Genomic DNA, 27,564 nt, shown 5'->3' on the forward strand with positions numbered 1-27,564 from the left:
ACTTTTTATGCATAAAACCGGCGCTATTTCATCATAAGTTGACTCTAATTATCTCCGATAACAAAGTTGAACGGAGGATATATTTTTGGTCTGTTTGTTTGTCTTTTGATCACAAGGATAACAGCATAAATTACTGATTAATTTTGATCTAACTTGCTTCCAAGATGATATATCATTCAGTGGACATTAAATTTTAAAAGGTGAAGGTAGCATAACATATTAAAAATACATGATCAACAATAACTTTGGAACATATTAAGGTACAAAGCTCAAATTGGTGTCATTATGTATTGTGGCTTAAATGTATCAGATAGAAAAAAAGTTCAAGGTTAAGAGCAGGGCCGTACGTCAGTATTGCGCTTTGTCCGCTTCAGCGGACCAAAAAAAAACCTTACTCAACCTTCCACCAATCATATAGGTATGTAAATATAGATGAATTAAGTCATAATTAATTATTAAAATCTATTATATATATGTAACTTATGACCAACTCATATTAGTACTGAGTCATTATAATAAAATTACATATTTCTAGCACGTCCACCCAAAAGGAAGCTAGATAATTTTCACAAAATTGAACATGGAATACATTTTCCAACAAATTATAGTTCATTTAAATGAAAAAATGATTCTGATTAATCCTTTGGAGGCACCGCAAATTGTACTTAAAGTAGCCAAAATTCACCGGCACATTTATAGAATTAGTAAATTAATAAATTATAACTCTAAGACAATATTTGGGCCAAATTAACTCAGATAGATAAAACGGAGGTTTTAAACTACAGTTTAGACTCTCGGGTATCTCAATTCATCGCAGAAATTTGAATTCAAATCCTGTAATTTACCGTAATATCTCTTTCAAATATTGCCTGTCATTTTATAAATATAAATGATTGAACCTTTGAATATAAAACGCGTTTTCCGCTTCCCATGATACATTTCTGATAATTTATAAATTACTGCAATTATTTCAAGAGTACTTTACAGACAAAAAAAAAAAAAAAAAAAGACGCACACAACATTTTTCGTATGGAGTACTCTTGAACAATGAAAGAGCGTTAGAATTTCTTTCATTGAATAAAAAGATACATTAAATTATGGTTATGTACTTTTTATAGTGGATTGTTGCAGTAATTTATTAATTATCAGAAATGTATCACGGGAAGCGGAAAACGCATTTTAATAGGGAGTTGGTGATTTGTTCTATCTGTCAGAAGGAAATACAGAAGGACAGCTTTAATGATCACAAAGTTAAACTCCATAAGAATGACCCCAGCTGCAAGTATCAAGTGAAAATTGATCATAAGAAGCAGAAAACATTGAACTTTGCTGTTAAGAAAACTTCCTCTGCTACATCCTCATCCTCAGTCACTGCCTCCTCCTGTCCCAATGACCCTGCTCCAGTTGAGGCCTTACTGCCTGAACCAAGATCTGAAAAGTCCGTTTTTGCTGAAGAGAAAGTTACTGCAGACACAGAAAATAATGGCGACTCATCAAATTACCCCAGCGGACGGATTTCTCATGGAATAAGACTTCCAATCTCGATATCGGACCAATCTTCTCTCCCGAGCAGCTCTCTGTAGTCAACAACAACAATATTCCCTCTGCAGAGGACTCTGAGACTAGCAACAATGTCCAGGGAGGTGAGAAGAGCAAGACTGAGGAGATGGAGTTTGTGGACGGAGGCCCAGAGTACCCTGTCGTCTTCATGAACCAGCTGGGTGACCCGATACTTACCGGGCGGGAGCCAAAGCGGAAGGACATCCAGACCAGAACCAGAGTGGAGACTGAGCGGGAAACTCGTTGAGAGAGATCATCCTCTACAGCCCAAGTTACAAACATACAGTCCTCAGATAGATGACAAATACTCCAGAGACTTTCAATATGATTGGTTCCGTAAGTTCCCGTGGCTAGAATATGACGAGGTTGAAAACTCAGCCAAGTGTTTCGCCTGTTCCAAATTTTCCATTTCCAACCTTGGGAAATTTGAGTTCAAAACATGGAAAAACAGTTCCTCGTTGAAAGTTCATTCTAACAACAAAAAACACAAACTGTCGATGGAAAAGTGGATCAATTTCCTCACATCAAAGAGAAAGAATACCTCCGTTCTCGGCCATGTTCAGTCTCAACATGCTGAGGAAGTCGTGAAGTGGCGAGCTGTTGGGTTCCTCGCAAAGCAAGGATTGGCATTTAGGGGCGATTACGAAACAAGAGAAAACTTGACGGAATCTAATGAAAACAATCGAGGAAACTTCTTGGAGCTTTTGTCCCTGCGTTCACACGACAATCATATTCTCAAAGATAAACTGGAGGCCGAAGTTAAAAAATTTGGTTCAGCTGGGGCAGGTTTTGCCAAATTGACTTCACCTGACATCATAATGAGCTGATAGAGATTATAGCATCCAAAGTGACGGAAAATATAATTGAAGATGTCAAGACTTGTGCCGGCGATGATGACTACTGGTTCTCTGTGATTGTTGATGAGACATCAGATATGTCAAACACGGAGCAGTTCAGTCTGTCACTGGGATATCGGACGAGTGAAGGCATCAAGAAAGAGAGCTTCCTCAAGTTTGTAAAAGTTACCCAGACTGACGGCAAATATTTGTTTGAGGAGCTTCACGAGGCTGTCAAGGATCTCGGCCTTATCCCCGCCCGCATTGTCTCCCTGGCCGCGGACGGTGCCTCCAACATATCCGGCATCAAGAAGGGGTTTTGGCGCCAGGTGGAAGGAAGCATCCCCACTGTGTGTCTACATCCACTGCAACACCCATGTCCTCAATCTTGTAGTCAAGGATCTTCTCTCAGATATAACCCTGTTGAGAAATACAATGGGGACAGTACAAATTTTATACAACTTCATTGAAGGGTCACCAAAGAGGTCAGCAATCTACAAGTCGGTGAAGATAACAAGTAAAGATGAGGAGCATGCCGAGGTGATGACCCTGAAGAACCAGTCTGCTACCCGCTGGAGTCTCTGCTACGATGCTGTACACGCTGTATCTCTAGGGATGGTCAGAATCATGAAGACCCTCATAATAATGAGAAAAGATAAAGATACATTGTCGAGTTCAACAGCAACTTCTCTGCTCAACAGCATCTTTAGTCACGAATTTGTTTTCGGCATTGAACTGTTGAAGACACTCCTCAGAAACACATCTAGCTTGTCAGATGAACTTCAAGGCAGAAAGGTTGCCCTAACAAAGGCCCGGAAACACGTCAACCTAGTGATTAGGACTCTTGAAGATCTTAAGAATGAGAAAATCTTTGAATCGATCTGGAAACTTGCTGAGTTGAAGTCGTCTGAGATGAAATCAGTATTTGACCAGGAGGACTCAATTGATTTGGAATTCAAGGAGGCGAAGATTCCAAGGAGAATAAAGTGGAAAGGAACAACTGAATCCTACTTCCGTGAATCACATTTCGATGTTGCAATCAATAAGATTGTATTAGAGCTTGAGAGCAGATTTGCCACCGACGATACAAACATCACAATGGATCTCATTGCAATCGTCAATGACAGTGAAGTGGAGACCTGTGTTATTGAGCGTGTCGCCAAGCACTACAGACTTGAACTCGAGCAGCTCCAGTCAGACCATGCAATCTTCCAGCAATTCAAGGTTAATATTATAATGTTTCATTTTGCATTATATGTTTAAAATTTATGTTTCACTAGGCAGATATTGACACAGAAGACATGGTTTCGTCACAAATTGCTGCGGAGTTAATAAGCTCGGGAGTATTCCGCCTGATGCCGGAGCTATACAAGGGGATCGTTATCCTGGCCTCAATGCCCATCAGCAGCTGTGAGGCGGAGCGGTAATTCTCCTGTCTCAGAAGGCTCAAGAACCACATGAGGACCACCATGGACCAGGAGAGGCTCTCCTCCCTCACCCTCTTGAACATGGACAAGGTGATGGTGGACAAGGTGCTCCATGAAGACATGGACAGTTTGATTGACACCTTTGCGTCAAGGAAAGAGAGGAAAAACTTCTTTTTCAAATCATGATAAAGAACACATGCATTTTTTTCTTTCATTTTTTTCAAGCACATCACGACGTATACATGCGAGTTAAGAACATCAACACTTGTGAACATAATTTATTTTCTGTCGATGTAACCGTTTCATGGTATATTATAATCTCGTTCATTATCTTCATCCGTTATTATTTTAAAAATATTTAAGGAGGTTTAAATTGTTTGACTTAATTGTATAGTTCAAAAATTTTCTCTCATTCTTGCACCGTGCATTTTATACTCCATTATACTCCTTCCTTTATGAATAGGTTGGCATTGATTTTCCGTCTAAAGTTTTTCCTTTTCATTTTATTTTTCCCAATGTTTGCCTGAAGAAAATAATGGTCAGACAGTCCATTGGACGATATTCTTGCAAGATTTAATCTATGCTGTAGCATTTGCCCTGTTGAAATATCCCACGTTCACCACTGAAAATCAACCGTTCACCCTTGTAAAGCGGACCAAAAAATCTTCCTGACATACGGCACTGGTTAAGAGTAAAGGTCAAAGTCACAAAAAAGGTTAAAACGTAGCATCGACTAGTACTTTTGAACAAATTGAATTACAGAGCTGAAATCATCTCATTGTGGCACACATTACATACTACATGTTCAACATTGCATATTTTTGACTTTCACCTAGAGAAGAAATGATATTTCATTTTGGAAATATGACCATGGGAGGATGTTTCAAAGCTACCACGTGTCCATTCTAGTTTGTAGATCTTTTATACGAGAATGGTCTTCAAAGTTTACGACTTAAAAAAGATTCAATACAATTTTTGGGAATTCTTTTATTTACTTCTTGGAACTATTCATACTGCTCCCAAAGATGTTCCCTTCTCTGTAATCCTTCCTAATAGTTTTCAGGTTTTTTATCTGGAAATAATTGTTATATAAGGTGATTGCCTCTTCATTTGATGAACACCTTTGCAGTACACTGTTTACACTGCGGTTTTTTTTTTGTTTTGTTTCGGGCGTATACTGTTGTATCCAAATTTCATATATAGTAATTAATCGGCACCTAAACTGCATCAACAGAGCGATACTCGACTTTATCTATCTTTACAGAAACACTGAACCCCTATACCCCCCCCCCACACAGACAAACGACTTTTACATAACAACTGAACTTACAAAATGGTTGAAACTGTCAACAGATGCTAGATAATTGTGACAAACATTTATTTACGGATACTAGTATTTTCATATTGAGATAGGAAACTTTTCAGAACATTGTTGTCTATTTGACATTCAATTCTTTAAATATTGTTAATAACTTTTTACTCAGCGTATAAAATTTTTTTTAATGAAAGTTAATAGCTAATGTTTACCCGGCGGTTTTGTGGCCAAGGAGAGAGTGAATATCGCATTGAAAATGCTCAACGATATTTCTTCTTTATTTATATTTCTCTTTGGTTCGGGCGAGCGTTAGGGTATTCTTAAATGCATTATTATATTGCACCTGTATTTACAGGATTATATTATATTATTATGAATTTAAATTATAAAAAAGTGTTACAAATTCCAAAATTTCATACCATCATTTATGCTTGAAAAAATTTGTCTAGATGGGAAATTTACATTTTATTTATTAATCAAAATTTAAGAAGAAAATATGTAAAATTCTTTTTTTACTTATTTTGCAAAAATAAGTAAATAATATTTTTGGGCATTATCAAAAGGAACACAAAACTACCCCAAAAAAAATTCTTAAATGCCAAACGAGAAAAGTTATGGATAATAATGTTTTCGAAAAAAATAACCTTTGATAACTGGTTCTTTTTGGCATATATTGCAAAAGTTATATCATAAAATGTTTTCTAAATTAAAAATAATACGAAAGAAAGTTAAGGCTTATAAATTATTTTCTTAAATGCATCGTTTTGTGGCATTTCTTTTTATAAATAAAAAATCGACTCTAAAAAAAATATGAAAAAAATTGCAAGAAATTGAATAAAAATTGATTTTTTTGAAGAAAATGACAGATATTTCAATTCAACATAATAAATTCTTGTGTCAAATTTATATACAAATAAATTTCCAAACATATTTCTACAAACTTTATTTGATCTACAAATCCATTATTCAATTGGAAATCCTTATTTTTTTTTGCACCTGAAAGAAACCGAAAGTTTAATTTTCACCGATTTATTTTTTGGCCAATTACTTTTATATATTTAAATAAGTTAAGCACACATTATTAGTTTTTATTTCAGACGCCAGTCACTTCTTGATTTATAACTCAGCCCCAAATCTAGTCTCCTTAACCTCCAAAAAACAATTTAAAATAAGCCCTCTTATATTAATCCCGAAAATTGGGACCCCCGTCTTAACCTGATTGGGTTCAAAGAAGGTACTCATACAAATTTTAAGCCTCTTAGGTCACACAGCATGGGTACCCATAAAAAGACGCACACCCATTTAATTTTAAATGTATAAGATAACATCTTTATTATTCATTTTCTTATTAACTTGTTGGGTACACATCTAATAATATCAATTAAAGCCGTTTATTCCTTATAACTATTGCAATATTCTCCTTTTACTACAGTACTTATGGTCTTTATGGGGATCGCTCTATTACTTTTGTGAATGAAGCTTACTACAATGAAAAGAGAGAGAAGGATATATACAATTATAGTTTTCCCTCCATTTTTTATCTTAAGATAATTACACACTGCCATATCAGCCTCAAATTCGTAAATTTGCCTCGTTCCATTCGTTGTTCTTCTCTTCTTCCCTCTCTCTTTATTTCTTTCCCGTCCCCTCCCTCTTTATGCGTTTGACTTTTACAAATTAGAGTTGGAACGCGTTTGAAATCCACTCTTGATGATTTCTATTACTCATTTACTTCTTGGCTTGATATAAGGATGTACCTATTTATTACACATCGAGGGATTATATACATATATATATGTCACGTACAAGTTGCAACTAATAAATTAGATGTATTGTTTAACATGAAGAATATAGAGTACAGCAAGTCAAAGGCAAGTCTCAAGTCTTTGCACATAACTCTGAGCCCTGTGATCAAGTTGAGTCAAAAGTTTTTAAAATATGGACACAAGTACACTTCTAGTCACAAGTCCTTAGTCCAAGTCCCAACCTTTGACTTGTGATGATGATAATGCAATAATTGAATCTTCTATGGAGAGTCGAGTTATATTTATGATGTCAACTCCAACTATTTGCATGAAAATAACTAATTGATAAGGCATATGCTCTTGCACATTATGAAGGACAAATGCCCACAATAATACATAATAACCAAGTAATTTGAGTAGATCAAAATGAAATGACAACGTCAATGTATCCTTGTAAAATAATATGTCATTATGTAAGGTGTAGTGAGGCTAGAAACTGTTACTTGTAGAATCTGCTTATTCTACACAACACATACATAGATAAAGATTAATCGAACTCACACAGAGCCCTAATTTTTTTGCAGAAAAGAAGAAGAAAACTCGCCAATTATTTGACAGTTGCAGCCCAAAACAGCCGGAATATTTCACAAACCAGCTGATATTTTACACTCTACTTCTGCTATATACGTAATAAATAATATTACATATTATCTATATATTGTATATGAAAAGTTTCAAAAAGTCATTGTTTTAACAACTAAGGAGTACTACTCTTCTTGACTCCTCTTATTAATGGGTATATTATATCTTCCGAACTCTGTGTGTCGTCATTCATCAAGTGTGAGTGTTACATATAGATTTGAAAACAATACTAAGAGTTATTCAAGTGTGTCATTCCAGGATTATATTTAACTGTTTATTTGAACTAAAAGTTGAATCTCTTGTTATTGTGGTTATGTTATTACTATTACTTATACTATTAAGAATCATTTGAAAAAACTTGAGAGAGGCCTTTTAAATAAAGTCTTCCTTGGTTCTACAGTATATTTAGTAATATTAATCATTATAGTTTTTTTTCGATTTTCATCAAAAGAAAACCAGGATTTCATATTTTCTTCTCTACAAAACTTCTCTTAGTTGATGTAAGTTCCAATGTTATTTCAATAAATGAACACATATATTATGAAACAATTTGTAAAAATTATAAATACTTTATGTGCAGAAATATATTTATATAAGTATATGTGAGACAGTTAATGAATTATATGATTACTTTGTCAATGTCAATTTTCTATGTACAACTATTGACCACACCCATAGTCAAAGTATATTTTTGAAGCATTGACATGATTGTATTACGCAGCACATAACTTGACTATTCAATATATACTATAGATATTTTTTTAAATAAAGATCTTAAATTTACAATGTAAATTTTTAAATTTATAATATCGTAATTTGACCTATACTAAAAATAAATAAATACGTGAAAACTAAAAAAACAAACAATTCAGTTTATGTTTAATATTATATTTTATTAATGCATAGCTTCTGCAGAAATACGACAATATTTTGAAAAGTTTCCAAGCTCAAAAAAAAAAAAAAAAGATGGCAGCACTCGTAAATAAAAGCTAGTCACATCTATCTAGCTTCTGTTGAGAGTTACTCAAGAAAGTTTCAGCCACAGTTGTGTGATTGAGTTGGTGTAAGTAGGTTTGTGGAAAAAATTTCTGGAATTATATTTTTATTTTCAAATTAGTATTTTTAAACTCCACACATTTCCTGGGAGATGTGTGTAGATTTGAAAAAGGGAGACAGGAGACTATATTAAGAACTCATATATATTCATAATTTTTTATCGCAAAAGCTATCCCATTAACTATTAATTAAGTTGGGAAAATTTGGATCCATATTTGAAATCAAACTTACCGAATACAAAGGTCGATCCAATTAAGAAAAAATATTTAGACTCATCAAGAATTCATATCCAACCACCATATCAAATCGATGACGATATTATTTATTAAGGCTTCTTTAACATGGAATACTTATGTAAAATTAACTGCTATGATTGGAAAAACTCACGAAGAGCAAATATCAATATTAAGGACATGTTGCTCACATGAGTTCCTCACTAAAGTTTGAAATAACTTTGGGATAAATACAAACACAAATTGGACTTAAATGAAATTATAAAAGACATTACTTAATACCTAAAAGAGAAAAGACTAATAGCAACAAGGCGATACAAATTATTTATAAGACAAAAAGAGTGTACAGAAACATTCAAAGAATTTTACTGTTGCTTGAATTTTTTAGGTGAAACACATAATTTTAATAATAAGTCAGAAGATTAGTTAGCTAATTTAATAATTTGCAATGACGAAGTACGACGAAATTTGTTGGCGAAAAAGTAACAGCTATAAGCATGAAAGATATTATCACTTCATGTGAAAAAGTAAAACCAGCAAAAAATAATCTTAACGATATAGTATCAAAGTGTGTCAACGACAATATAAAGTCAAGCAGATTCAATATATATCGAAGAAGAAGAATTCAAGACCATGGGAGATCGTAGAACAAGGACCAACAAAGATTTTGTAGACATTGTGGCTTTTTATTTCCTCATAAGAATGGGAAAAAATACTTGCAAAAACGTGTAATGCACTAAATGTGCTAAGGGAGGCCATTTTGCAAGATTTTGCAGACGTTTAAAAGAAACTATATCGATCATCAACTCCATTCAAAAATTAGTATTGAATAAACAACCCATCAATGCATTGAATGCTTATAAAAATGTAATGGGAAGTTGAGTCCAGTTACCAAACCCAATTACAAAGGGGTGGGTCAAATTTGGAAATTTAATTTCATAGAAACACCAAAGATATAAAATACAATATTATACAGTAATGATCATCATAATGTCTACATGTTAGTCAATAAAGACAAATAAGGATATATACTAGGGGGAAGGGCAGTCTTTATCTGTTGAATATGTTCACTTTTTTATGTAAGAATCTAACTAAAATAATATTCAGGATGACAATTTTAAGCTCGAGAAAGATGTCTCCTTCAGGACGTCCCTGAGAGACAAGGGCACTCAAAATCATCACACAAGTCAAGGGCCTGGTAAAGAAAAAAAACTCCGATTTAACGTTTGAGAGGTTTCAGTGGACCTTTTCCTACCTCCCATAGTGGTTTTTAAAATCCTGACGGATAATCTCCACTTCAAAAACCTTCTCTGCATGTGGGTACCCAATTCTTTTTTTCAGGCCAAGAAGCATGAGCGAGTGAAGCACTATAGGGCACTGATTGAGCTCTTACAGGACTATGGGAAGCAAATCTTAATCTCTGGATCCATTTATCTTCTATAAGATGAAGCACTTGCTCCAAGATTACGATTTTGATAGCCATGAAAACTTCACACGTGGCGTTCAGCGGGTGATGAAGTTAATGATCGAAGAGGAGCTCTCCAGGCAGTTGCGGGAGTTACAGAACCACCTTTGCACGACAATATCCGAGTTCGAAGGGTATATGTGACATGATTGAGTATTTTTTTTAAACTTTAGAATGTCATTTTTTATCTTAATGGACCGTCTCAATAATTTTGGAACAACCTAATACATCTCTTAACAAAGGGGCAAAATTAATACACAACTTTTGCCTAATATTACATTACTCGTGTATGTGATTAAATAATATGATTTCTTATCGTTGATATTCTTACATTATGTAGGTTGGGATAATTATCTGTAGAGTTACGAAAACTGTGGCTCGTCATCACAAAAACAAGCTAGAATGCTTTTCCTCAAAACTAAGTGCGGATTTTATTTATTTTCTTCTACGAATGTTTACAAAATTCTATCTACAAATTAATCTTATTAAGCCATTGGAGGGACCACAAATTCCACTTAAGTATTCAAAATTGAAAATCACAATAATATAATGTTAAATTGACATATTTTATTTGAAAGGATATTTCAGGGCCAATATTTGTCTCTTCAGTCAAATAAATGTTATAAATTATAGCTACAAATCTTAGATATCTTAACTCTTTCCAGAAATTTGAATACAATGCCTATAATTGTTTTAAGTATATCTATAAAATATTTGGCTTCATATATATATGTAGGAAAAAAATATATAGGAATTTTAATATATTTTAAATTTTTTATTCAAGATTATTCTTATATAGACGCGGGACAGCTCTAATTTAGAAATATTGAAATATTATTTTTGTAGCCTTTTGTTGAATAAATGCCTAAATACCAATAATAATTTGAATAGATTTTTATCAGATATATAAATTAAAGATCTATTTATTGTTTTTAATATTTGTACAAATTTGTTTCCAGCCTTTTCCTCTTTTTGCTTTTGTTTTAGGACTCTCAATTTGTGTGGGTGGGTGAATGGAAAGCAGTTTTTGATAGAATCTTTCTCTAAAAAAGGAAGTAAAGGCCTCTTTTTTGTATTCATACTTTTCTAGTTATCCCTATATACCCTTGTAAAAACATGACATTTTTTTCGAAATAGTTCTCAAAACTTTGGAAAGCCGTTTAGTATTCCTTCATGTTTATAATTATCGATTTCGAATGTCTAGAAAATGAAAAAAGAGAAATTGGAACTTCAATACGACAATTCAAATTTAAAGAATTGTTTTCAAAATAAAAAGTGTAGTAAGGCATTTTTACTAACAGATTGTAAAGTTTCTATTAAAAATATTTAGAAATGTAAATTTAATTGGTATAAGCTTTTTTTGAACAGAATGAATTCTTTATTATTTTCCTTCCTCTGCGCATTAATTACCCAACCAATGAGCAATTTTTTTGGTCTTAATATAAGCAATTGTAGCAGAAATATTTTAACACACCTGCATATTTTGAGGGGTGCATCATGGGGTAATTATGTAAAGTCTGAGAAACACAAAATGGAACTGCTAATGTCGTCAACTGGAATTTCATTAAAAGTTAAGTTCACTTTGATGATGTCATACGGAATGACTCATTCAGTTGTATGGCCGTTAATGGCTTCGGTTTCACAGTAAGTTAACAATCAATAAGTTTGTGAAAAGTGATCCCCCTCCTGCTACTGTCGATTACATCAAAATCATGTTAGTTGGCAATCATAAATTATTTATTGCCGTTGTTATGACATCATGTTACTGCCAATGAACTATCAATAAAAAGATAACTACTTTTGATCTCGACTGTAATAAATAATTTATTTGTGAAGTAAATCGCTTTCAGACTACGTATATATGCTGTAACCGAATTTAGGCTTTATTCAACTAAATTTTATCTATAATGATTTAATAATAATAACCACAAACAAACGTACTTAATATAAATATGTACAACCTCTATTCCATATCTAGCACATGATTCCTCGATGTTTACAACATTAGATATGCATATAATTAATGACAAACCGAACAATTACAATATTTATCACAATATAAAATTTACTAGAGGCGTTTTTGCACAAATTAATCCTATACGTAATTTAAATTAATGCATAAATGTATCGTACTTAATAACTCAATTTTCAATATATAATTAATTCTAGAATAATTTAATTTATTCTGCTAAAAAAACGTGAAAAATGAACTCATTGAATTTTTATTGAAAACATTCATTTTAATCCGATTAAGCTAATAAGGATTTGATTCCCCCTCCAATCAATTTATGTTGGGTAGGATAGTTTTTCCCCCCATTTCCATTAATATTACTCTTTAGTTTACTGTACAGCCTCCATGAACTCACACTATTAATTATATTAACAAATAAAACTATGAATAGGGAATAAAAAAATTGCATATGTCACACGTAAAAATGATTAAACAACAGTCTTTTTCCCTATACTTGGTAGTCCATTGAAATCTGAATAGAAACTCATTCAATAATAATGGGCGTCTCCAAGACCACCGTCTACGCCGTGGGCAAGTACAAATCGTTCGAGATGAATGAGGGGTTTATCAAAGTGGGGCAAACTGGTTTAGGAGAAGTTAAAGCAAACAGCCCAGGCCGATCCCTTCAAGTCCATGAGAGATCATGCAAGAGATCTCAGTATTTCCCAACAGACTGTACAGAGAGTTAACAAGAAAGTGGATGGAAAGAGCATTGTTAGTGTAAAGAGGCCACTTTTGACACCAGCAATGAAAGAAACCCATCTCTTTTGTTGCAGGGCATTGTTGAATGAGTCTTTTAAGTTCCTTTTTGACACTTTTGGCCCTTAACAGCTCCGTTGCCAAGCCTGTCGACATATACGCAAATAGAGTAGAAGACCTGCAGTGTCCGTCATCCAAACACTGATGACATCACAACCACTTTCAGCAAGAACTAAGGACCCCATGATAGATAACTACATCCATAGAAAGGTGCCAGTCATTCCGCCACCGCCAGAAAGCCATCATTGCCACTAAAAGCGGCTACACTAATGATTCAGTGACCACGGATACACATCTTTTTGTATTATTAATTTTGTTGAAATTATATTGTTAATTAATACATTACATATATTTTATTGAAGTTCAAAGGGGGTTCAGATTTTAATGGAACACTAAGTATCTCAAAAGTGATATCTTGCAGGAAAAAATTTCATTTAGCCAACCCAATCTCCTCAAGCTAACAGCTGTTTTCTCCAATTTTGTTATAACTTTTTTATGCCTGTTTAATAGATGTTTATATAATTTTACAGCTGCATACTTACATTATTTAGCCATAAATTGATTCCTTTTTGAACTCATATTGTTCATTATTGTCAGCATATACATTGTCAATAGTTTAATGCTCAGCGTTTTAAAACAAGAAGTAATATATTATGAAACTACTTATTGAAAATATCAGCATACTTTACCTAGGTAAATGTAGGCGTTGTTCATTTAAATTATTGTTTGGTATATTCACGTATATCTAAAAAAAAAAGAACAGATATCCTATGAGTTTTTTATAGGTATACCTAAGTTTGAGTAAAATATATTTTTGTCCCATAGGATTGATTCTGAAAGTGTTGTTAGAGCCAAATTTTCGATATTCTATTTCTAAGAGGTGTGTCATTGATATCTATAATTTTTTTATTTATTTTCAATGTGAAGGGATGAAAGATTTTTTATAAAGAACTTGAATCAAATTCCTCAGAGACGACGACTTCATATTATTAGTTTGAAGTTATTTATTGACTTCTTCCATTTTGAGCTGTGATATTTAATCTGATCAAGGTTTATTTAACTCTTCATAAAATCACTGGGGAAGTACACTTGTAATATTTCGATTATAACATATCTTTGTCTCATCTTCTAAAGTTTAAATTCTTAATTTATAACATTCCTCTTGTATCCAATTTTTGAGATGATACTTCATAAGGTTCTGAATAATTAAAAAAATTTAAAATTGACTATCAAGGTTTAAAAGAAAAAAAATTATGCATTCTTTTTATATATATACCCACATGATGAATATGAAATAGGAAAGAGATGGAAATCTGTCTGAGTCATCTTTACAGAGAGGTAAATTAAAATATGAACAATCTGAATTTCCAATTTCAACAAAATATAATTTATTGATAAACAACATAGTTTCAACACAATTATTATGAAAAATAATAGTATCTCTGAGGTCTATTGATCATAAATATAGCCGCTTTGAGTGGTCATGATAGCTTTCAGGCGGCAGAAGAAGGCCTAACACTGTCTCCAGATGTAGTTTTCTGTCATGTTATGCTGGTTGAAAGTGACTTTGAGGCCTAGGTGTTTGGATGATGGACTCGACAGGCCTTCCCCATAACATACAGTAAAAAATATGTACGAAGGGTTTGGCATCGAGGCTGTAAGGGGGCAAAAAGTGTCCAAAAGTGTTCAAAAGAACTGAAACGACTCATTCCAAAGACTTTTTTTAATTGAGGGATTGGTTTCTTTGATTACTCGTGTCAAAAGTGGGCTCTTCACCACACAAGGCTCTTTCTACCAACTTTCTTGATCGCTCCTTGAACAGTCTGGTGCGAACCCCAAGATCTCTTTCATAGCCCTCCATGAATTTGAGGGGATTGACCTTTCTGTTTTATTAACTTCTCCGTGTCCAGTTTGGCCTTTTGGACAGAGCCCGTTCTCATCTTCAACGTTTCGGACTTGCAGCGTAAACAGTGGTTCTGGAGACGCCCGACTGCATGGAGTGGGCGAATGGACATTTTTCGATCTCGTTTAAGTGTCATTTTCCCGAATTGTACATAAGCGAGAGAGCTCAGTTTTTTTATGTAACTATTTGTTTATCCTATAATAAATCCAAATATGAATTAATTTCAATCACTCTACCTTTATTAATTTTTTAATTAGTAAGTATTCCAATTTTAATTTTTCACCTGGTAACATACCTTGTTTGATTTATAATATTTTCATACTAGTATACGAAATTTAATTTCCTTTCTGTTAACAGCTATTCTAGATTATGAATTAACAGGTATAAAATATATTTGAAAAAATCAGTTAATTTTACTAATTTGCTTATATGTAAAAAGGGAAGTTATGTAAGATATGAACAAAAACACGTATAATTTTTTTGGCAATTAGCAATTTGAAGAATCTTTTTTTTACTTCTTACATCTGTTGTCATCGTCCTTTAATTCTCAAAGAGAGTTTAAATAACTATAAACTTATCATGTGTGCGAGTGCTCATGTACGGAGAATAACACCGGGTATATATATTTTTTTTTTGATGAGTTATAAGTGTGCATAAACCCTCGTTTGACTTAGACTGAAATTGAGGATCGATATCGGTGAAAGTCCTGCTTATGTACTTGCTATATAAAGAGTGGAACTTGGGCTAAATTACTTCCTCTCACAACTGTTTGCAACTGATTTAAAAAAAAACCACATTCTTTACTGTTCTCCTCCAAAATATTATTAAAATTGCCATGGTTACCATTTCATTTTATAGTTTTTATTTTATACTACTCAAGTAATAACCAGGATATGTACAGAAAAGTTATATCAAATACACTTTTTTCTTTTGAAAAAAGGAAAGATAAAAAAGTACTCCCAATTTTGTAATGAAATGAATTAAAATATTTCAAATATAAAAAAAGTAATGTTGTGTCAGTTCATATATTAGCAGAGTACTAGAGTCCAGTCCATCTAGTTGGCCTTAGGAAGGTCAATCAAACCCTTGTTATGTAATTTTGTTTCTACGTTGTTTGATCATTCCCTTACATAATATACTAAATTATATACCTAAATGAAAATATCATATGTTCTTTTTGAATTGTATTAAAACGAAAGTAGGAATATTTTTTGCTAGACATCTGTAGTATTCTTAATACATATCTCATATATTTGATCGATATTTTAAGAAAAATTCCAAGGACTAACATGTAAGGACGAGTAAAACCAGTCCTGTTCGAATAAATATGGACTAACACAATAATATAGAAGAACTACTTTTTTATACAAACACTCAACGAATGGATGAATGAAAATTTAATTTTTCTTTGTTACGGTAAGTCTGCCTGGTGCAGTAAAAAAATAATGACAGTCATATTTTATGTTTAAATATATTAGTAATAACTACTGAAAGCAATAAAAATTTGTTATTGCTAAAATATTTAATATCATTTTTTTTTTTTTTTTAAATCCTTTGACATCATTAAGCCTTGGCAAACCTTAAACTAAATGAACGATTTCATGAATTGTCAAACTTTCGAACCAATGTTACTTCAGTCTCATTTTATTTTATTTATATTTTTTAAAAGGCTGTAGGATGAAGGGTGTGATTCTGGATAACGTCCATACAAATGTCTTGGAGGTAGACCTGAAGTTTAAAAGAAAAAATAGTGAAACATATTTTGTCATCATAGTTATAATAAAAATGTATAACTTCGTGTGCCGAATGTTCCTTATTGGGAATGTATATGTGAATCATTATATCATATATATACTATGTTACAAACTTATGTACCCAATGTGGAAAAATTGTCCGTTAATGGTTAATTTGAGGGTGGTTAAACAAACAGTTAAGTACTTACATTAAGATTTGAAAAGGACTAATAGATGTTCCACTTTGATTCAAATTGAGTATGACATATAAATAGGTACATATATATAATTGAATTAATGTCTTCATAGATGAGCTCTGAATGCACATACGTACATTTATACTGGGATAGATAATAAATTTCGAATTCTGTATCAAAACGTAATGCAATATATGTATATTTAATCCATTTAAAATTATATGCATCAAACAGAATCCCTAATTTAACATATTATATTTCTTATTTTTTTATTATTTCATGATATATTTACTTACTTGAAAGCCTATATTTAATGATAAAATCTCAAAAAAATGTTCTTGGCATATTACTATAATTTATTAATTGCCTTTTTTGGTTTTTATGTGCATTAAGTTATATGTATGGTAAATGGATTCAGTTGTATATAAGGTAGATTAAGTTGGGGAAAAAGTAATTTCGTATTTCCCACACCTTTCTTTCAATAAGTATATTTTCTTTATTATTGGTCACATCGGATCATATGATAAGGAGTTGTAAAGGCGTATGTGTATATGTATACCTAGTAGAAGTATTTGTGTACTATATTGCGTTTGGTCGGTTCAGTCGTGAATTTTCTTGCATCGAGTGAGGAGTTTTCAAAGGAAGAAATTCGCCATATTTTATTATCTGAACGGAAAAAACGCTTCCAAAGGGACCAAGAAAATTTACATTGTCTACTGGGCATTAAAATTGAAAGGGGATTAAGAAGAAAGATTGAAAAAAATTCAAATGTATATCAAATGATTAGTCTAGGCGTTATTATGAACCCAATGAATGATAACGACGTGATATATTGTATCTGGCAAGCTCTCCTACGAAAAAAAAAACATTAAAAAAAGGCTGAAATCAATTGGCTGAAGTTAACAAATTCTTTCGAACTATGAAATTATTATTCAACAAATAAATTTTAAATAAATTTTCCCCATTAAAAATAACTAATTGGAATTTAACCAATCAAAAACTTTCAGAACACTAATTGGGGGGGGCTAAGCAGAAAATCAATCAATATGTGAAATAAATACTGTGTTAGTTAGTTTTTTTTTTTTAGCAAGGTGACGCCGTGCTGTAGATCCAAATAGACCTAGGAAAGCTGTTCCATTTTTTAATATGAAAAACATTTTATTTAGGATATTTGATGTCCTCGAAACCAACTAATTTTTTTTCTTTTTTGGTTGTGTTTTCTTGTAATTAGCCCAAGATGATTTTTCTCTTTGTTTTGTTAATATATCAAAAAAACCTTTTTTAATTTAATTCTTCTTTTCCTATGATGGTACTTATTTACAAAAATATATTTTTAATGATGAAATTGGTTGTATTTTTTAGCTCACCTGTTTTTTAGAGTTGGTAAACTGAAGAGTAAATTTTGCTTATCCTGATCTGTTGTAATTATTATTTAACTCCTGAGTAGTGAACTTTCTTTTTATATTTATTTCAATTATATTGAGAATCTAATAGAATATTTGCGTGTCCTCATAAAAGACTGAGAGTAACCTTGGGAATGTGTTGTGGAGTTACAACTGAATGTAAACTCTTGTTGGACTACGAGTAGAATTGAAGATCAAGATCGGAGTCATTTTCCCCAATGTCATTATTCATTTCCTTTCCTCTCTTCCCCTAGTCACAGCTACTTGTAGCTGATCTATTGAAACGTCATGAAAGTTAAGCTGCTCTTCTACAAAACATTCTTCATATCGTCAGGTTAACCATATTGATTTTGGTTTGTTCTTTTACATGCCAAAATTATTTTAATTATTCAAGAACTTATTCTATATTCTATCATACCAATAAGGAATATATATTAATAACAACATCTACAAACGAAACGTTAATTAAGGTAAATAAAAAACGGTTCATCTGATAGGCATGCTACCAGACCACTGAAGAGAAGAAAGGATCTCACCCCAGTTCTCATAAATAATTATTTATGAACAGCATAGTTCAAAACGATTGAAGCACCCTCAATTGTCCGTCAATGAGTCTTTATTATAGAGCCCATAGTCCAGGCGAAGTATAAAATACCAATAACTTTCGTGATGACTGTGTCATACTCTAGATGAGCCCGTGTCGTCGGTAACATAGCCACCAGCCAATCTTCTGTTTTTTAACTCTATCCGGGTCCATACATAATTTTCTGATACAAGATTTCCCTTAAAGGTATCACTCTACTACATTATTTAAAAGATGGAAGGATAACTCCGTACTATCCTTGCAGACAGAGTAGAGCTTCTCTGTTACATCTTTTTTCGACTTGTCGGCGAAGTCTGTTGATGTAGAGAGACGATATCCTAGCAATCTCTCTCTTGAATCAGTTAATCGATATTTCATGACCAATCTACATCTCACTTTCTCAATCCCTGCGTCCGTACTATTGAGCTTTAGGAGCCGTTTGGAAAATAAAATAACTGAAAGGGTTGCAAATTTAAATTTTCACGATCTCCTTTGGAAAATATTGTACATATATTGAGATCCTCCAACCCAATGTAAAATGGATGTGTAGACCCATAATTCTTTTTTTTTAAATGTATATGTCGCACGGAAATGATACAATTAGCTGTTACAAAATTTAAAGAAGACAGGCATAGGAATGAGTGTATTTGCCCTAAGGAAACAATTTCCGAATGTTTCATGAGCAACATTTACTTTTGAAGAGGTCATTAAAATTAAAAAGATTATTTATTCCTAATAGTGGAAGAGCAGCCAATATAAAGGAATTCCTAGAAAACAATAGCTCCTTCAAGTAAGCCTTATTCTTAAATAAAGCTGAAAAAAGCTGTCCTGGTCCAAAGATAAATCTTTCTTCAAAATAGTAGCCAATGCTGTTCTTAGAATACATTTTTTTCCTCATTGCCCAGAAATCTTGCCTCGTTCTTATTTTCTTGACGCAGGAGAAGTTCAAAGACAACCACTGTGTTTCGATATTCCACAATCCAACCCCACAACGAATGATGATTGATGTCTAGAGTCTTTTTTTCGATATATATGGTTTCTTTTCGTTCCATATGAATTGTATTACTAAACCCTCAATTTTTTCCTTCAATTTGTAACGGTATAGATCTAATTTTATTGGGGAATTAATAATTTATTTTTATTGAACTTTAAAAAAGTCTAAACATTATCGAGTACTTCTATATCGTAGTGGTAAAAACTGAGTACTTGAGTCAAAATTAAGTTTACTTTAAGGTCTTAAAACTATTGAAATTTGTTTTATAATCATCATCGTCTATATTTCATATTCCGCAATAACCAATTTTTTTATATACAGTTTTTGAAAAAATGTGGGCTTTATCAGTTTTTTTTTCTTGCAGACTCTAAGAAGATACTGAAGACTGAATTAAAGTATAAAAGAAGGATCTTAAAATACTTAATAAAAGTATGAAAGATAACTTTTTTTTTTATTTGTAAAAAAAAAATATTTATCTGACAACATTCATCAATTTTTACGTTGTAGAAATCACATGAAATTCTGTTAGATTTTTATCTTTTAAATTTTTCAGTGAAACATTGTTTCTAAAAAAGTGTAGAATGAAATCCATCACGTAATTATTTTTAGACCTTCATGACAAACATTGATTTATATTGAGAAATAAACAATATTTATAATTAATATTATGCACAATTAGTTTATCTACGAGTACATTTTATTTTCTTAATGATAAATCACATCTCATTTATTATTAAGAGTTACAATGACGATTTTACTCCCTCATTTGATGTTTATTTTCAAAAGCTATCTCGATAAAACATGTTCTTTTTAATTCTAATAGTAAGGATGTAATCTTGTTCGGCATACCAGTAATCACATTCGGATGAATGCATAAAAAAAGTCACAGGGTGCACTAAATGGAGTGTCCTGATGTATATGTAGTCCAAAATGATCGAAATAAATTGTTGTTGCAGTACAGTTTTCACTACATTCTTGTCAAATAAATATTTGCAAAAGTTGTGTCGGTTGTTGTTACTTCCTGCTGAAAAAAGTGAAAATTTCTGATCATTTTTACCTTCTTCCATATCCATGTCTTTACGTTCAGAGACCAGGATGGCTGATGTACTCAAGATACTTGGTGGCTCGACCCACCAAGCTATTGCTAAGGAACTTGGGGTTAATTTAAGGTGCGTTCAAAGATGATAGACAGCTCACAAGCGAGGAGGGAGCCAAGAGGACAACCCAATTCAATTTCGTCCCCCTTCAATCTCCCAGTTATTAAGCAAGTCATCACATTTAGTCTTATGAAAAAAACGCCAATCCCCGATAAAACTGTCAGCTAAGCTGGCTGCTAAGGGTTAGAAGGTGTATAAAGAGACTGTGTGAAAATACTTAAAGAAATCTGTTGGGGCTAAGGCCTACAAGCAGGCTTCCAATCACCTGTTGACAAACAAAATGAAAAAAAAGAGGATTGCCTTTGCCAAGGACAGGCTGGGATGGAGTCTGGAGGACTGTAAACGTATTGTTCGATCAGATGAAACCTTCTTTCAAATCATAGGCTCAAAAAATTTGCAAAACGGTCGTGCATGGGTGAAGAAAAAGGATGATGTCCCGTGCTTGCCAATTGTGAAGCACCTCTCAAAAATATGGCTTGGGGAGCCTTTGGGGCTCTGGGAGTGAGTTATCTTCATTTAATGGGCTGCAAGAATAAAACTGATAATGTCTACTATCAGACCAATATTCTTTAGAATTTTGCTCTGCCTGCCATGAGAGAATTCGAGCATCAGGGGAACAATGCTGACCCAAAAAATTGTTTCATTGCCTTGTGATGTTATCTTTATACATCTCATGCTTCAAAATCTACTCAAAAGCGGTGTTCTTAACATCTATCTGGCTTTTGGGAGAAATGCCAATGGCCAGGGAACAGTCCGGATTTGAATGCAATAGAAAATCTGGGAGGCATCATGAAAGATATGTGTAACAGTGTGCCCCCTCGGACATCAAAACATAAGTTAATCAAACAGGTCAAATCTATATGGGAAACTTTTGATCCTAGAGTCCTGGAGAATCTTCCTACCGACATGCCCTGTAGGACGAAGGAAGTCGTCAAGAAGAAAGGAGAATTCATTGGTTGATGAATTTCCTATCCATGCTTTGTTGTCAATGAAATAAACTGTTTTTTTCAAACCCGACAATCTGTAATTGGCACCTTTTAGTAACGTGTATAACTTTTTCTCCTTCTTCTTCTTATTACTTTCTTATGTATATCATAACTCATACGCATAATTTTTTTTTTTTTAGTGAACACTTTAAATACTAAAGTCATCAGTCATCTCATTATATTTTTTGAGAAAATAACACATATTAGTTACTATAAGTATTGAGTGGTTGTGTGGGTGGGCATATGAAAGACGGAGTGTAACACTAAGGAATTCTTGAGTAACTATCTTCTATATTATTATGTCAAACTTTGCCTTTTATCCGAATCTTAATTAATCTGGATAATGCCGGGTACTACGTCCAGTCTAATTAATACAATATAATATACATAAAGAAGAAGACGAAAAAAAAGAGTGGATGCTATTCGGGATATAAGAAAGGGAGAAGGCGTACCACTCAATGCTTTAGCACAAACTAATTGCACCTATTCTTCTCCCTTTTATTTCTCTGTAATTGGGATTTTTTTTTTTACATACTCCATTGTCCTCACTTTACAAAGTACTGAATGTACTCTACTGCTAAAACAATATAAAATATTTATGGAATGTCACTGCTGTAAAATATTTTTTTATTCTGTCTATACATAAACGAGTAAGAATGATTTTTCTCAAAATAGTGTCTGGATTAGATTTGTGGTCTTTGACACATTATTTTTCTATTTTTAAAAACCTATTATTTTGATTGATCCTTTTTGTACATAAATTAGTATTAACAATAAAAGAACAACAAAGTCAGGACATTTATTTAAAAGGCTGTATGGGAATCGCATTGAGATGAAAAAATTAGATAAAGTTTTATAACTATCATTCTTGGGTGTCTTAAAGTATTCCCAAATTTAAATAGAAAGCCTATAAGTGACCAAATATGTCTATGAAATATTGGACTGTATGTATATACGGTGGATGAAATAAGAATTTGATCACTTAGCGATTATTTAACATTCCCAACAACAACAGTCTATAATTTTAATTGTAGGTTTATTTGTAACAATGAAAAAGGGATCGAAGGGGAAAACATGTTGAGAATATAACCCAAGAAGCAATCTTCAGCATCAAGAATTAGGGTAGGAATATCATTATTTGGAGGTGTTTATCTTATAAGGAGAAAGGATGACATAACAACATGGAATGGAGGGCAGACAGCGACATGTACAGGGAATTTTTTTGGCCGTTCACCTCTTTCTTCCAGGGCAGAACACTAAAAGAGGGTCGTATACTGGTTCCGCCAGCACGAAAATGACCAACAACATACATCCATTGTTAAAAAAGTAGGCCACAAAAAGAAGCACATTAAGATAATGAAGTAGCTTCGACCGTATTCGAACCTAGTTAACAAAAAAAATCTTATCAGAGGGCAAATTTACAAAATAAGCAAGGGATCACAGACTTTTTTTTTTATAATTTTATAAGACTGTTTTCGTTTTATATCAACGCGTATCTATTTTGAAAGAATCGGGTTTCTAATATTATTGAATTCAATCTAATAACGATAGTTTCATCGATATAAGCCTTTTTAAAGTAATTAAATCCATCTAGCTAAAAAAAATAAGACTCAACATACAAAAAAAAAAAGGATATATAAAGAAATTCTTAAAATATATGTATGTGCTTATTTTTTGGCAATACATGGTGCATTTCGTAATCATTTGAGAACTAATGAGTTCATTATTCTTGAATGAAAAGCGGCCAACAGACTCATTACTCTTTAAATTTATTTAAATTATGAGTTATATGTTTGTATCTGAAGGGGAACAAATAACTGTTAATAAACGGGAATGCATTTAACCAACTACATATAACACACTCTCTTCTCTTTTTGCAAATGATGATGGTCTGATTTTATGAAGAAAGTAAAAAAAAGGGGGGGGGGGAAGGATCAAAATGATTCCATGTGCAAAATAATATATATATTTTTAAAAAAAGGTACTTATTAATATTGCAACTTATTTTTTTTTAAGTTCGGGTTTCAATGATTTTCTCTACATCTAGTCCGGTCCTGCTTGTTGATCCTTAAAGAAAGTATAATCAATCTTTCGTGTCGTCACTGAAGGTTTTCTCCTATTCTTTTTTAATATTCCGTTTTATAATAGAATAAATTATACAATTAAATATAAATACAATATGTTTTCACTATATTGAAAAAAATAGAATATTTTTTGCAAAATATGTGCAATAATATAAAATTAATCTCATATATCTTATTTGGCTAAATAAACTATCGACATTACTAGGAAAAATTCAAATGAACCGACAGTACACAGAACCGATCCTAAGGACTAACGGTCTTAAGAACTGGTTCCAATCACCAAAAGTCCTTAGGACGGATAGGACCGGTTCTAAAATTGCATTGGAACAATTAAATTATGCCCCACGCAACAATAATTGTCTCCATGCAACTCTACAACTTCTCCCAGAGAAGATCCAATGTATATGACCTGTCTAAGTAGTACTCAGAGTTTTTCTATGCAAATTTATTTTTCACGAAGGTGAAAACAAAACACCAACATCTTTGCAGTCCAATGCTTGAACTGTATTTTTTTTAATTGTATCAAGTTTCATCCACAGTAATTAATTGGCGCCAAAACTTGGATTTATTGCGTCTAAACTGTGCCAACAGAGCAATACTCGATTTTGTCAATTTTCACAAAAACATCAACTCACTCAAACGCCTCCTACATAATAACTGTGCGTCTAAAATGGCAGCAACTTTTGTGAGTTACTGTCAATATGGTAAAAGGGGAAGGTGAGTCACTTAGACTCTCCATTTTGATTTGCTGAACTGGGAGATATTGCAAATGTAATATTAGTTCATAAATGAAAACAATAATTTTAATATAACAACGTGAACATGAGTTGAGAATTTATCAAGGTGTTGGATAATACTTACTCTCTTTAATGTAACGATTTGCTCAAGGGATATCAACTCATAAGGCGAGATCCCATGAACAAGTGCTTCACTCGGTGGATCTTGCCTCCTTGAATGGAAGGATTGTTCATTGTGCAGGTGCCTCTTCATATCAAGGTCTGTGATAGTGACTTTTGATCTCGTTAATCATTTTCCCGATACACAAATTCTTCCGCATCTGAAACAGAATCATCATATACTTCACCATTTAAGGAATAAGGAGTTCCATAAAACGACAGAATAATCGACTGAGATACCCACTAAGGAGCAGAGAGAGTTATCATCCTCCATTCACAGCTCCTTCTTTGAAATTCTTGAAAGTCAACCCTGCTTCGTCTTTACTCTAAGAAATCTATTCCATTAATACGAGTCCTTAATTGTCCTTGATGTATATAACACAGAAATCCCTTATCTCTATTACATTTATATCAATTCAATTTATAATTTTGAAATTGTAATATAAGGTCTATACGGATAATTATATAACCTGGACACTTCAAGCTAAAGCCAGGTTTTTTTATTACTACTGAGTCTCTTTTGCCATTGTAAAACAAGTGGAAGATGATTCTTGACTCGTAAAGATAATTTTTTCTCGATATTTTGGTATGCAAAGCTTATACTATTCTGTTATTAGATATAAAAAGTTATTTGGAGCTGTTTAGTGATTATGTGCTTCAAAAAATATATAAAATACCTCTACATTTCTATAGACTTATGTTAAAATATCATAATTTCATTGAGATTCAAGAAATTTTTGAGTTGGGAAACCTTTTCTAAGTAGCAAAAATGATTGAATATTATTCTTATAATGATCTTGGATCTCCACATAAATAAATAAATTATTAAATGTTTGCCAAAATACCTAGCTTTAAGTTGGTTTTACTAAAAACAGTAGTTAAAATGTAAAAAAAAAAAAAGAAAAAAAGTATGATTGTTTTAGTATTGATTGAAGATATAATACATCATCAATGATATTTCTCCAAAGTTATATTTCCTATTTCTCAGTTCTCCATTCTTTTTATCTTATTAATTAATTCAGTTTTATTTTGGACATAAAAATGCTATTTTGTTATTGTGATTGTTGTCAAGCGAGTAGATATTTCAAAATTATTTTCTGAATTTTACCCTCCTCTATGTGTTCTTGAATCTGAGGTGGAGATTTTATTAGTATTTTCATCTCTTCATTTATTTTTGTGACACTTTTTTCCTCCTGTAGGCATTCTTGAATCTTTCTCTTAACTTGATCTTCAAGATCCTACCGACTGCGCCATGTGGTGTTTAAAACGATCAAATAATATTGCCGACTGACTATTATCTTATTTACACAACTATTTTATCTTATTTCATTAACTGATATTCAATACCTTCAATATACAATCATGGTAAATTCAATATTAAAATTATTTCCTTGTCTAGTACCTAGTGCTATAGAAAGCGACGTTCTATCTTGTTTAGTAAACTACTGAAAAACCCCAACATTATTATTTGCAGAACTATCATAGGTCTATGATACAATCTATTGAAAGTGAGGATGCTTTAGGAAATTTGATTCCCCGAGTATTATTCAATTATTTACTATTATATATCTTTTTGGAAAGAATACAAAAAATCACGAGGCAGCAGAGGCTTATTCAATGTATAATCTTCGGTTCTCTTAGCAAGATAATTAAATTGAACTCTATATCAATAAAATGACAAATTAAGATCTTATTGTCAGTTTATTTTTTTCAAGTGAGCATTATATAATAAGAATATAAGATACACTTATTTTTAATATATTATTGATTTGTTTGCTATACTGATAGTTTTTTATTATGACAATATACAATATATTAAGATAATGGTGTAAATCCCCTATCAAAAGAAAATTGAAAAATATTTTTTTGATTAGATGCAGTTGTTTAAAGTTACAAGGCAACTAATAGTAATAGTCGTCTACCTTATTATATTTATAAACATAGATAATGGTGACTTTGAGCCTCTTCACGAATAAATTAATTACAGAAAATAATAGACAGAGTTGTTCTCTTTGTAACGAAGTAAAAGAAACAAGCCCACACCTCTTTTACGACTGCTCGATGATCCGGGGAGTCCGCAACATACTAGAAGAAAAAATTTAAAGGTTAATACGGGGTAGATGTGACCATACAGGGCTGGATGAATGATCGCTACCTCAACATACATCGGATTTTAAAATTGACTTTTTAATCACACGTGTTTTGAGCATAGTGTATGCTATTTTGTGTGAGGGAGGATACCTTCCTATAGGCTTCGAAACTTTTATTTAACCTAGAATAACTTTTTTGAGGAGGTTTGACAATAAGGTGTCAGGAAAAATGTAATACAAATATGTTTTGTGATTGAATAACACCAATGACGTAATATAATCATAATATTAATTTTAAGCTGCTGAACAATTTTAAAAAATCAACGAAACCTCAAATCTCTTAAATGTATCGGCTTTTATATAACTTTTGCTAGGACATGAACAGACGTACAAACATTGTTTTCATTATATAACAAGATTTATTGAATATAGTTTCTATTTATTTCAACTAACTTTAACGTTTTTGTTATTTGTAATAATTATTATACT

At 32.3% G+C, this 27,564-nt stretch overlaps 1 protein-coding gene across 4 annotated transcripts in view; it reads left to right on the forward strand.

Moving 5' to 3' along the window:
- The first annotated feature begins 7,510 nt into the window (after nucleotides 1-7,510).
- The window catches only part of Ypel (Yippee-like), a 306,816-nt gene continuing 286,762 nt past the window's right edge, over nucleotides 7,511-27,564 (forward strand). For 3 of the 4 annotated variants that reach the window (XM_071893530.1, XM_071893532.1, XM_071893529.1), the window contains exon 1: nucleotides 7,511-8,025. The gene's annotated coding sequence lies outside the window, so the exon portion shown is untranslated. The remainder of the gene's footprint in view (nucleotides 8,026-27,564) is intronic. The other variant, XM_071893531.1, reaches the window with a different exon arrangement.

Source organism: Lepeophtheirus salmonis, chromosome 14 (genome assembly GCF_016086655.4).
Source record: "Lepeophtheirus salmonis chromosome 14, UVic_Lsal_1.4, whole genome shotgun sequence".
Classification (NCBI taxonomy): Eukaryota; Metazoa; Arthropoda; class Copepoda; order Siphonostomatoida; family Caligidae; genus Lepeophtheirus; species Lepeophtheirus salmonis.